General features: G+C 50.1%; 1 long non-coding RNA gene across 3 annotated transcripts; it reads left to right on the top strand.

Annotated features, from left to right (window-relative positions):
- The first annotated feature begins 741 nt into the window (after positions 1 to 741).
- Positions 742 to 3,160, top strand: LOC110353894 (uncharacterized). 3 transcript variants are annotated; one of them, XR_003492704.3, is made up of 3 exons: positions 742 to 1,104; positions 1,461 to 1,598; positions 2,690 to 3,160. It is a non-coding gene; the product is annotated as an uncharacterized lncRNA (long non-coding RNA). The 3 variants fall into 3 exon arrangements; XR_005261241.2 differs by having other exon boundaries at positions 742 to 1,344; XR_011805224.1 differs by having other exon boundaries at positions 742 to 1,598.
- Positions 3,161 to 9,794: the final 6,634 nt, after the last annotated feature.

The raw sequence follows: 9,794 nt of genomic DNA, 5'->3' as shown, positions 1-9,794 counted from the left end.
TGTCCTTCCTAGCAGGTAAGGTACTAGCCCCAGATAATTCTCAGTGGGAACGATGCCTGTGAGGGTGGCCTTCTGCGTTGCAGGTGACTAGATCTCTAGAAATAACACTTTATTAAAAATAGCATCTGTGAACAGAGTCAAACCTGTGTCATTAAAGGACTGGATACCTCCTGAAAGGGGCTGCAGGAGCCCTCAGTGCTATTCACTAGAGGGAGGGAAGACTGAAATCAGCGCTGGTGCAGTCTGTAGATTTGCCTGAGGCTTTGCCTTCCCCTAAGTGCCATGTGTGTAACTGAGACTGCTCACCTCTTGTAACTTAACAGGAGCTTGCTGCTGCTGCATTAGGGTCTTCCAAGGAACAGCTCTGCTGTTGTTCCTCCTGCAGAAGAGGTATCTTTTTGGGGCACTGAGCTTTGGGCTGCTCCAGCTGGGCAGTACTTCCAGGCATCGTGCTTTCTATGGACCAGGAGGAGCCCAGGAAGGCATCAGAGGGAAGCTTTACTGCGGGCAGTTCTCAAAGCTACGCAGGGGGCTGCAAAAACTGACTTATTCCCCTTTTCCCTTGGCTGTTAAATTCCAATTCCTAATGCAAAGGAGAAGCTTCTGCTGCTTCAGGACAGCAAAGTGCTAAGGAGAGCTTGCCCTGGGACAGGAATGGGCTGGCTTTATCTCACAACCACTGCAGTAGCACTCTCGTGGCCCAGCCCTTTTCTCCCTTCAGGTGGTGGTGGGAATCCTCAGCACCTGATCCTGAGCAATGCTTTCTGCCTGGTGCTCTGCCACGCCATGCAGAGTTTCTCTCGTTAACTTCACCCAGCTGCGGGGAGTAGGGATCACAGCTGGAGCACCAGGTGGGCTCATCACAAATATTTACCCTGGATCTTGTCCACTGAAGCACCTGGGATGGGGCAGAGCCCAAAGCCTCAGGCCCTGCAGGGTGTTTTGGGGCTCTGCTCCTGCCTCTTCCCTGGAGCAAATGAGTCCAAGTGTTGTTGCTGTGTTGCCTCATCCTACCAGAGAAGCTGTTAGCAAGCCATGGGGGGGCAGAAGCTGTCCAGGGCTTATTTTCTAATATATGGGAACGGCTTCATGGTTAAAATTCATGTATGTTAATTAGGTGTAGCTTTGTCTTGCATCCTTATCAGCCATGCTTATGTGGCAAGCAGCAGAGAGTAAGGAGCCTATTACTAATTCAGACCGTCCTTTATGTTTTGCTGCTAGGCAGCACGAAGTTATGCACTGCCAGAGCCCACTCAGGTTACATTAATGTTGCTGGAATAAATGTGTAATTGCTGTTTGCTTCGTAGCTTTTGTCGAGGCTGCAGACTGAAGCAACGGGGAGAGGTTTGTGGACTGTAGGGGGTAATTAAGCATCAAAGTGAAAATATTGCTCAATAGTTGGGAGCTCTTTGCATTTGGCAATATTGAATTTTGATGGAGGATTCTTCTCCTTCGCGAAGGGAGTTTCTGGCCGTTCAGAGAACAAAGCAGCAGCCTTCCCCCTGCAATATGGTGCAGCACGGTTAGACCTAAAATGTTTGTGCAGTGCCTCTGATGCCTTTCTCCTCACCCGTACCAGGCGTTTTGCATGTAAGGAGGTGAGACCGAGCCACATTGTCACTTTTTCTTTTTTTTTTCCTCCTCCTTGCTCAGAACTCTTTAACGTGTCAGAAGCCACCGCAGCTGCTGCTGCCCCGGGAAGCACCTGCGTGGCTGCTGCAGGCTGAGATGCTGGGGGGGTCCCCGTGCCACCAACGCCAGCTGGGTTTGTTTAGCCTGGAGCAGGCTAAAGCCACAGGGGGTGGGGAATATAACTGAGAATCCCCTTCAATCCAGCTGCCAAATTGTGGCAGTTTGAGGGCAGGGCACTGCTTTTTCTGCCTCTGCACAGCCTGGTTTGTAGACTCGGCACGCACTCGGGGTGGCTGGTGGGGGCGGTTAGTTGCTGGGGATCTCTTTGCACTCCCAATAGGTTACGGACGACAGCTTCTGCTCAAAAAGGAGGTGAAGGAGCCAAAAAAAAAGGTGAAGGAGCGACTTGCTCTCCCTGCTACAATAGAGATTTTTAAATACTTCTACCAGCAGAGCCTTGTAGCCCCTGTGTGTTGGAAATGAGCTGCTTTAAGGCTTGCTCTAAAAGAATATTGAAGTGGCAAATCCATTTACTGTATGGAGGAAGCAAAAGAAGAAGCTCTCTGTCGGGATTCCCCCAGCAGGCTGGGCTCTGGCTGGGCTTTAGGGAGATTTTGCCCTTTCTTCCCTGCTTGGGGTTTTAAAGAAGGGGGAGCTCTGCAGCCTGCACTCCCTGCCTTGCAGCTCCCCTTTGTCGTGATTTCTTGGCAAGGGGTTTTGATGCAAGAGCGTGTCTTTAATTTATCAGAACTGCTTTACCTCTTCCCTAGGGCTGCAGCGCTGTCTGTTCTCCTCTGCACAGCCCCATAGAGAAGCTAAAATTCAGGAGATTTTACCAATTCAGAGAGTGCCTGAGCATTTCCTACGCTGGGGCTGGCGTGAGCTGACTCAAGGGCTGTGGGCTCTGGCAGGCACATCGTGCTGGCACAGCCCAGCCTGCGAGGCTTGCTCATGCAGCAGCTGCTTTCCAGATACATTTGATCCTTCTCTCCTGTTCCTTGGTTCCTTGAGGCTAGATCTTACTGCACTTACTTTCTGAGTTTTTTTCTGGCCGTAGGTACATCAGGAGGAGCGTTTTGCTGCGTACGGGCTGGAGGCATCCCAGCCCCAGACGGTGCCTCTTTGCCAGACCAGCTGCTGCTGCCCTGTGAATGGAGACGGGCAGGGATGTGACTGTGCCTTGAGATTTTTATTTATTTTTTTCTCTGCACTACCTCTGTTCTGCACCAGACAGACTTTTCTGTGGGTGCCTCGTATTCAGAACTCTGTAAAGTTGCCCAGATTTCAGTACCTGACCTACTAATACTGCTGATGAGCAGCAATGACTGCACGCCGAGCTTTTTGCTGAACTAGTTTACTCTCAGAAACCCTCCCTCTGCATTAGGCCCCATACACAAAGGATTATTTCCTTGCAGATCTGAAGCCATTCATAAGAGAGCAGCTTATTCACGGATGCAATTAGAACACTTGTCTGACTCATTACTAGGGTTGATGGTAAATCAAAGAAATATTCAGTGAGTTCCTATAATTATTCTTGGTGATTTGTTGGATTGTTTTCCTCTTGGATCTGGTCTCGGTTTTCTTTTGCTGATATTCTGCATTAAAAATCTTGCATAATCGCAAGGATCCAGCTTGGTGAAGGATGCCCACGGATTCATTCACCTGGCTCACAGGAGAAGTGATGGGAGCTGAGGCCAAGCACTGAAGGTCAGGGCTTTGTGTATGCTCTCCCCGTGTCATATTGGGTATTTACTGGCTTTTCTTTGGAATCCAGCTCTGGTCCCGAGACTGCAAACAGGCTCTTCACGCTCTCCAGGGTTTGTGCAGCAATTCTTCCGTGTGAGTTGCCCAACGCGCCTTGCTTAGCTTAAGACGTGTGGCAAGTATTTGGCTTCAAGTGGGATCTGTTGAAGAAATGAGTCATTTATCCAGAGCCTAGGTAATAGCTTGTCTGGAACAGGCAGGAAGAACAGACACCTTCCAAGAAAAGACGTGAGAAGGGCTTTTCTCAGGATATTTCAGGTGAGGCCACAGTAGAGACCAGGCTCTGCTGTGCTGGGGTGGTGGAGGCAGCAGGAAACTGCTCTGCAGTGCAGAGGTGAGCTCATAAGACACTGTGCAGACGTTTTATTTATTTTCTCTATACCTACACATCAGGCCTTTGCTCTGCAGAGTCATTCGCTTGTGCAGCACAGCAGTAAGCTCTGCAAAGGTCAGGAAATGTTGATTTCTGCTCTGGCAGCCTGACTGTAACCTGTAAAAGCTGCCGGAGCGAAGGCAAGCTGTTTTCTCGCTCGTGCAGGTTGCTTCGTGTGTCTGATCCTGGGGCTGCTGCAAGGGAGCAGCCAACGCTCAGGGCAGCCTGATGGGCACTGGGCCCCTCTCCCAGATCGATGGTCTGAGTCCAGGAGTGACTTGAGGGATGCAGGGAGGTGGTTGGTGCTGGCAGTCCTTCCAGGCACATGTGTGAACACGGCTCTTCACCCAGGGCTGGGCAGCAGTAAATTTGCTTTGCCTTTTGCTCAAGGCACGGTGACCGTCCTACAGTCCTTCAGCCTCAGCTAATCCGAGGCCAAGATCTGAGACGAGCAGCTTCAGTCTTGAACCAGAGCATTACCAGCAGGTCACGGAGCAGAGGAGGGTGGAACAGCTGCTTTTTAGTCATACACACTTCTCAGAGCCCGAACTCACCCTTGTCTCTGTAGGTTCCTCTCCGTTTGAAGGGCCGTGCTATCCAGAATGTGCCTACCAGCAGCTTACAAGCCTCAGCTTAGACTTGAAAAGCATCGATTCCTGTTCGCTTCTTTCTTTGATGTAAAGAGCACTTCTGCAAAGCAGTTCCTTGTTCTGCCGTGGAGCAGGACGTTGCTCACTGGGCTCTGAGCCTTTAATGTTGAGAATGCAGGCACGATAGCAGTTGGCAAGCAACAGGTACTGATCTCCCCCAGCACACGAGGGAGGGCAGATTCTGCAGGCTGTGACTTACTCATGTGTTATGTGTTTGCTGCTGCTACAAGATCCAATTCCAAAAAAAGCTTTCAGGAGATGACTTTTTCTGCAAAGTTCTTTTTTTTTTTTTTTTTTCTTTTTCTTAGCAGAATACAAGGTCTCCCCTAAAGCAGGATACAGAGCAATCACGCCTTTAAGGTGGTCAGATAGCAACAGCCAGGCTCTCCCTTCTACACAGCTTGCTGCTGTGCCTGCTGAACAACCCTAGCATTTAGCCCCTAGACATGTAGGAAATCTGGGTGCAGTTCAAAATTGGTGTTTGGCTTGACATAAACTTTTAATGTGAAGGTGACATGCAGCCTGCAGAGGAACAATTCCAATACTGAAGTCAAAAAGTTGTTGGATTTTTTTAATTTTTTTTTTTTTTCTGCTATGCTGTAGTGCCTCTGCGTGGGGCTGGGAATCTGGCTGTTGTCACATTGCGCGAGGTTTTGCTGAGCAGAAAACCCTCGAGGAATTGCATGGTGAGCCGGAGAGAGAGCAGCTATCGGTGCGTGGCTGCATCCTTCTAACAAATCCTGCTGGAACGAGGTTTGTACCCAGCTCAAAATGCCAGTGCAGCCCCAGCTGCTGGCAGTGCACCACGCTATACTGCACACACGTACTCTTACTGCTTGGAGTTAGCTCCTTCACACGGGATGGAATTGCCAAGAACATGAGCTGTATTATGCTCTGGCTTAGCTCTTCCAGCCTGGCCAGCCTGTGGGAGCCCGTTAGGTGGAGGGATGCAGAACAGCAAGAAACCTTGAAGGAAGGCTGATCCTTCCCCCGAAGCTGGCAGAGCTGGTGCCGAGATGCTTTCAGGCTTTGAGCAGGCAGGACTGGACAAAGGGCAGACTGATCCGATGTGAATGCAGGGAATCAGGGCAGCTATTTATACTTCTCCTGGGGGGATGCTGGGTCAACCATTTCCCACGAGCTCTTAATTCCTTTGTTCATTTTCTCCTGTTCGTAAGAACCTCTCCAGGAAGTTTTTAGGAGGTGTGTGGAGGCTTCCTCCTCTGTTTGTGCTGTCACACACTTCTCACTCCTGGTGGAGGACTTCTGAAAATCATCAGTAGTGAAAGAAAACCCTCAGACATGGTCACAATCAGACAAACGTGGGTCAAAATCTTATTCTTTAGGGGAAAAGGAGTCAATGCCCAAAGCCTAACCATCAGCCCAGTACTGATGGGCTGTTGCTGTGGCTAGAACTGAGTGTGCATGGGAGAAATCTTCAGAGTTTTCCACAATCTGTTTCTCACCTGGTGCTTGTGGTTGTTTGTCGTGGCAGGGAGCTAGAGCCTTTCCTCAGAGGGCTGTGATGTGCAGGGAACTCCAGAGGCTGGAGGTGTTCTCGTCCCTCTGTTCCGTGCAGCATCCTGGATGCTGGTCTGGAGGAATGAAGTCCTTACGTCCCATGCACCAAATCCTAGAGCCTATTAACATGCTATTTTTCCTCACCAGGCTTTTATTTTAGTTTAACAGGTGAAATAAACCTCTTTTTCCCTGTCCCAGGAAGAAAACTCAGTCCTGATACCTTATAAAGGATCCAGACTTCAAACTGCTCAGTACAGAGCTCTGTACCTAGTCCTGGAGAGCTGCTGAGCACAGCCATAATAAGGCTTCTTTTTTTTTCCGTGTGGACCCTGAATTACACGGAGGTCTGTGTGGTGTGTCCTGCGGTTAATACCGCTCTTGGGAGCTGACGGGGTGGGGGAAGGAAAGCTGAACTGTCTCTCCCCTTAGCCAGGCAACCAGACGTGCATCTGTGCAAGTGTGTGCTGGCAATACTAATCAAAGGGCTGCTGGCACAGCCCTGCCCAGCAAACCCTCTGGTGAATTGTAGCAGCCCATTATTTTGCTGATGGCCACGCAGCTTCCTAAAAGCCACCGACCCTTTCTTGATCTTAATTTGATTCTGGCAACTGGGCAGGGGCTGCGGTTTCTCTCCTGTCCCGGTTCCACAGCAAGTCCAATGCTTTCTGCTGCTGTAAACGAAAGCTGAGCAGCAGAGAAGCTGAGAACTTGTGGGGAAAGCATATGTGGGTGAGCAAATCTAATCTAGGTGGTAAACTTCTTAAATATTTCAGTGCCACGCAGCAGGAGCCCCCCTTCAGCCTCAGCTGCCATCTCAAAGCACTACAACAGCCTGGTCTGTGTCCTGTCCCACTACCTAGATATTAAATACCTCAAAGAGGAGGAAATCTCACCTGTCTCTCACGTTATCTTTCCTATCTGACCACCTCTGTGCCTCTCCTCCCTTCCTTTCCGCAGAGATAAATCAAGGGCCAAGAACGTCTTCGTGCAGCACAGGCAGCGTCACGGGGCTTGGCTTGTGGAGCCTCCCCGGGCCAGGCCCTGGCGTGCTGCTACCTGCCAGAATAAGCAAGTTTAATTACCTGCATTAATATTCAGACCATGAAGTCATCAGTATTTGTATTTATGCGTTTATAGAAATGAAACAAGCTTCCCAGAGCGCTGCTGCTGACAGCGCATTCCCCCAAGGCCCTTCCTGGGAGAACCATTTGCCATTTTGCATACATACATTTCAATTAATTACAATAGGCTGATTGATTAAATGAAATAGGATGATTAATTAAGTGACAGTTGTAGAAATCAGCTGGGGTCAGGGTAAACATATGGAAAAGACAAGTGGCTCGCTTGCAATTTGATTTTCACCTCAGAACAAGGGGTGTTAGATATGGGGGTTTTGAGCTCTTCCTGGGATATTTTTTTTGTTAGAACGAGTCAGAACCTCATAAATCTGTGAGTGGCAGACGCTGTTCAGCGAAAAGCAAAGCAGCAGCAGTGCCAGGAGCCCCGGTATCTTCTCCGTGCACTCCTCTTGGCCTCAGCTGCACGCCCCGGCCTACGCAGCTCTCTCTCAGCTGATCTGGGAGCCGCAGCCGTGAGAGGTTAATGGGTCTGCTCCGAGCTGGGAACCGCTCTGGCTTCTTACATCAGCTCTTCCCATCTGTGCACACACCCAAATTGCAGCCCCACGCTGCGACACCCAGGCTGCAGCGGTGCTCAGCCTGCCCCTGCGCGCATCCGTTGGCAGCTGGCAGGCTGCCCTTCTCCCCGCTACACCTCCCCAGAGCCCTCCTCTTCCTCCCAGCATGGAGTAGGTGAAACCGGTCCTGTGCTTACCATCTGATCCACTAAGAGATGGGAAGCATTGCTAGGGAGGAGACAGCATCGCCTAAAGAATATGCGCAGCCTAGCGGGGGCAACTGAGGGGCTGACCTCTCTGTAAGATGCTTGTAAAAAATCTCAAAGAAGCAACGCTCCGTGCACTTGCAAACCTATCCTGGACTTGAGTCAAGTTCCTCCTGGAACAGCTCCTGTTCTCCAGCACGCCCAGAAGTTGGATCGCTCCAGGTTGCTTTCCTGCCCTCAGCCTTTTGGCCAGAACAGCAGGGTTGCTGCAAGGAGCTAGCAAATACCAAACGATGCCAGGGCCACGTGAGATGTGAGTGGAGCTGGTAAACCCCACCTGGGGAAGGCACAAAACCTCGTGGGAGCTGAGCCTTCGGGTAAGGCTCCAAGTGCTGCCAGGATGCAAGAAACACAGAGTTGTTCCTACCTCTAACCTCTGTGAGGCTGTGTGCTACGTTCAGAGGGCTTTGCACGAGGAAAAGATAACTTTGGGAGGGTGCTTGTAGAAGATCTCAGTGGACCAGGTCACTGCATCGAAACTCAAAGGCAGAATTTGGTTATCCCTGTACCAGATGTCATCGACCAGCCCCACTGCAAAGGCTGGTACTGAAAATATGCAGTGGTGCTTGGTGCCCAGAGTCAACCTGAGTGTGGCAATGTGGTTGAGTCTGCACAGCCAAGGCCAGACCAAAGAGAACAGACTCCAGAGGCTGCTCCGGAGTTGGAAGGAGTGGAAGAGTCCAGGTGAAGTGCCTGGGACCTGTGGATCTGATGTTTTCCATCTCCCAGAGGAGCTGGACCTCATTAGGTAAAAGGAGGCATTCCCAAGCCCATCAGCAATCTATGAGTATAGAAATATTCACGTTTCTTTTTCCATGTCCCACTGGGAGCTTCCAGTGGATGTTACAAAACTCAACACACAGCTATGTTCCTCTCCCTCTGCTCACCCAGCCACGGTGGCACCGAGGTTTCCACAAATTGATTTGACCTATTTACCAGCTGCGTTCTCGTCTCCAGCTCCCTCCATTGCTCAGGGGTAATAAACTCTTCTGTGGTTCCAGCTCCGAAGCGAAAACACCTCTCCAGCGTGGGAAAAAACAGCAACCACACCAAAACACCTTAGCAGGGAAGGATCCGAGCCCACTCAATGCAATCTGCCCTTCCCATCCTAGCAGAGCTGACTGGTTGCTGCAGCAAGGCTAAAGCAAGAGTCCAGTGTTCCCATGGGAGGCAGCTGGCTTTTTTTGCTCCATGCTTGGCATTTTCTGCCAGTGGACAGCACTGGCTGCCAGGGAGGCAGGCAGTGAAAGCTGCCCCAGCATCCAAAGGGCACACGAAGTGAGCTCAAAGAGCATGAGCCCCAGCGATTTATTTTTTTTTCTTTTTTTTCCTGGAGAGCCACCACCACGATGGAATCGAAACATTTTCCTGCCAAAAGAGAATTTGGCATTTCTAAGAGAAATGTTAAATTGCTGCAGGCTAATTAGAGACCTTAACCCCAGAATTAAGTCCTGGGGTGGAGAGGTAAGAGCCCAGCTTGAGAAGCTGCATAATGAGCAGGCATTAACAGCCAGGCACACAACTGGAGGAAGCAGAGGGCGGCATGAGAGTGTCTGATAATCTCACAGATAAATATATGGGTAGACACATTAATATGTAGGCAAACACTGCTCTGCTCAGTATACTCAGTAATTATCTCAGGGATCACCTAATCTATGTCAGAATTCTCTTTGATTTAGCTCAGTTCCAAGCTCCTGTATAAAATCAAGCAGCATGTTATTCCTGGTAGATACTGAATCCTCTCTCACTTGTAAGGCACGGAAAACAGCATTTCCTGACCTTTTTGGTGGTTTGTAAGGATAAATTCCTGGTTTTGCGATAGTGGCAGGGGCCACAGGAGACTTGTGAATAAATTCTGCGATCTGGATGTGTTCAGCACTCTCCCCTTGCTCCAGCAGCTCCTGCAATGCTCCAGCACTGTTTTTTGTGCCACCCTTTTAGTTAATGCTGAC

Source organism: Anas platyrhynchos, chromosome 28 (assembly GCF_047663525.1).
Source record: "Anas platyrhynchos isolate ZD024472 breed Pekin duck chromosome 28, IASCAAS_PekinDuck_T2T, whole genome shotgun sequence".
Taxonomy (NCBI): Eukaryota; Metazoa; Chordata; class Aves; order Anseriformes; family Anatidae; genus Anas; species Anas platyrhynchos.
This window is presented reverse-complemented; position numbering and strand designations above follow the sequence as displayed.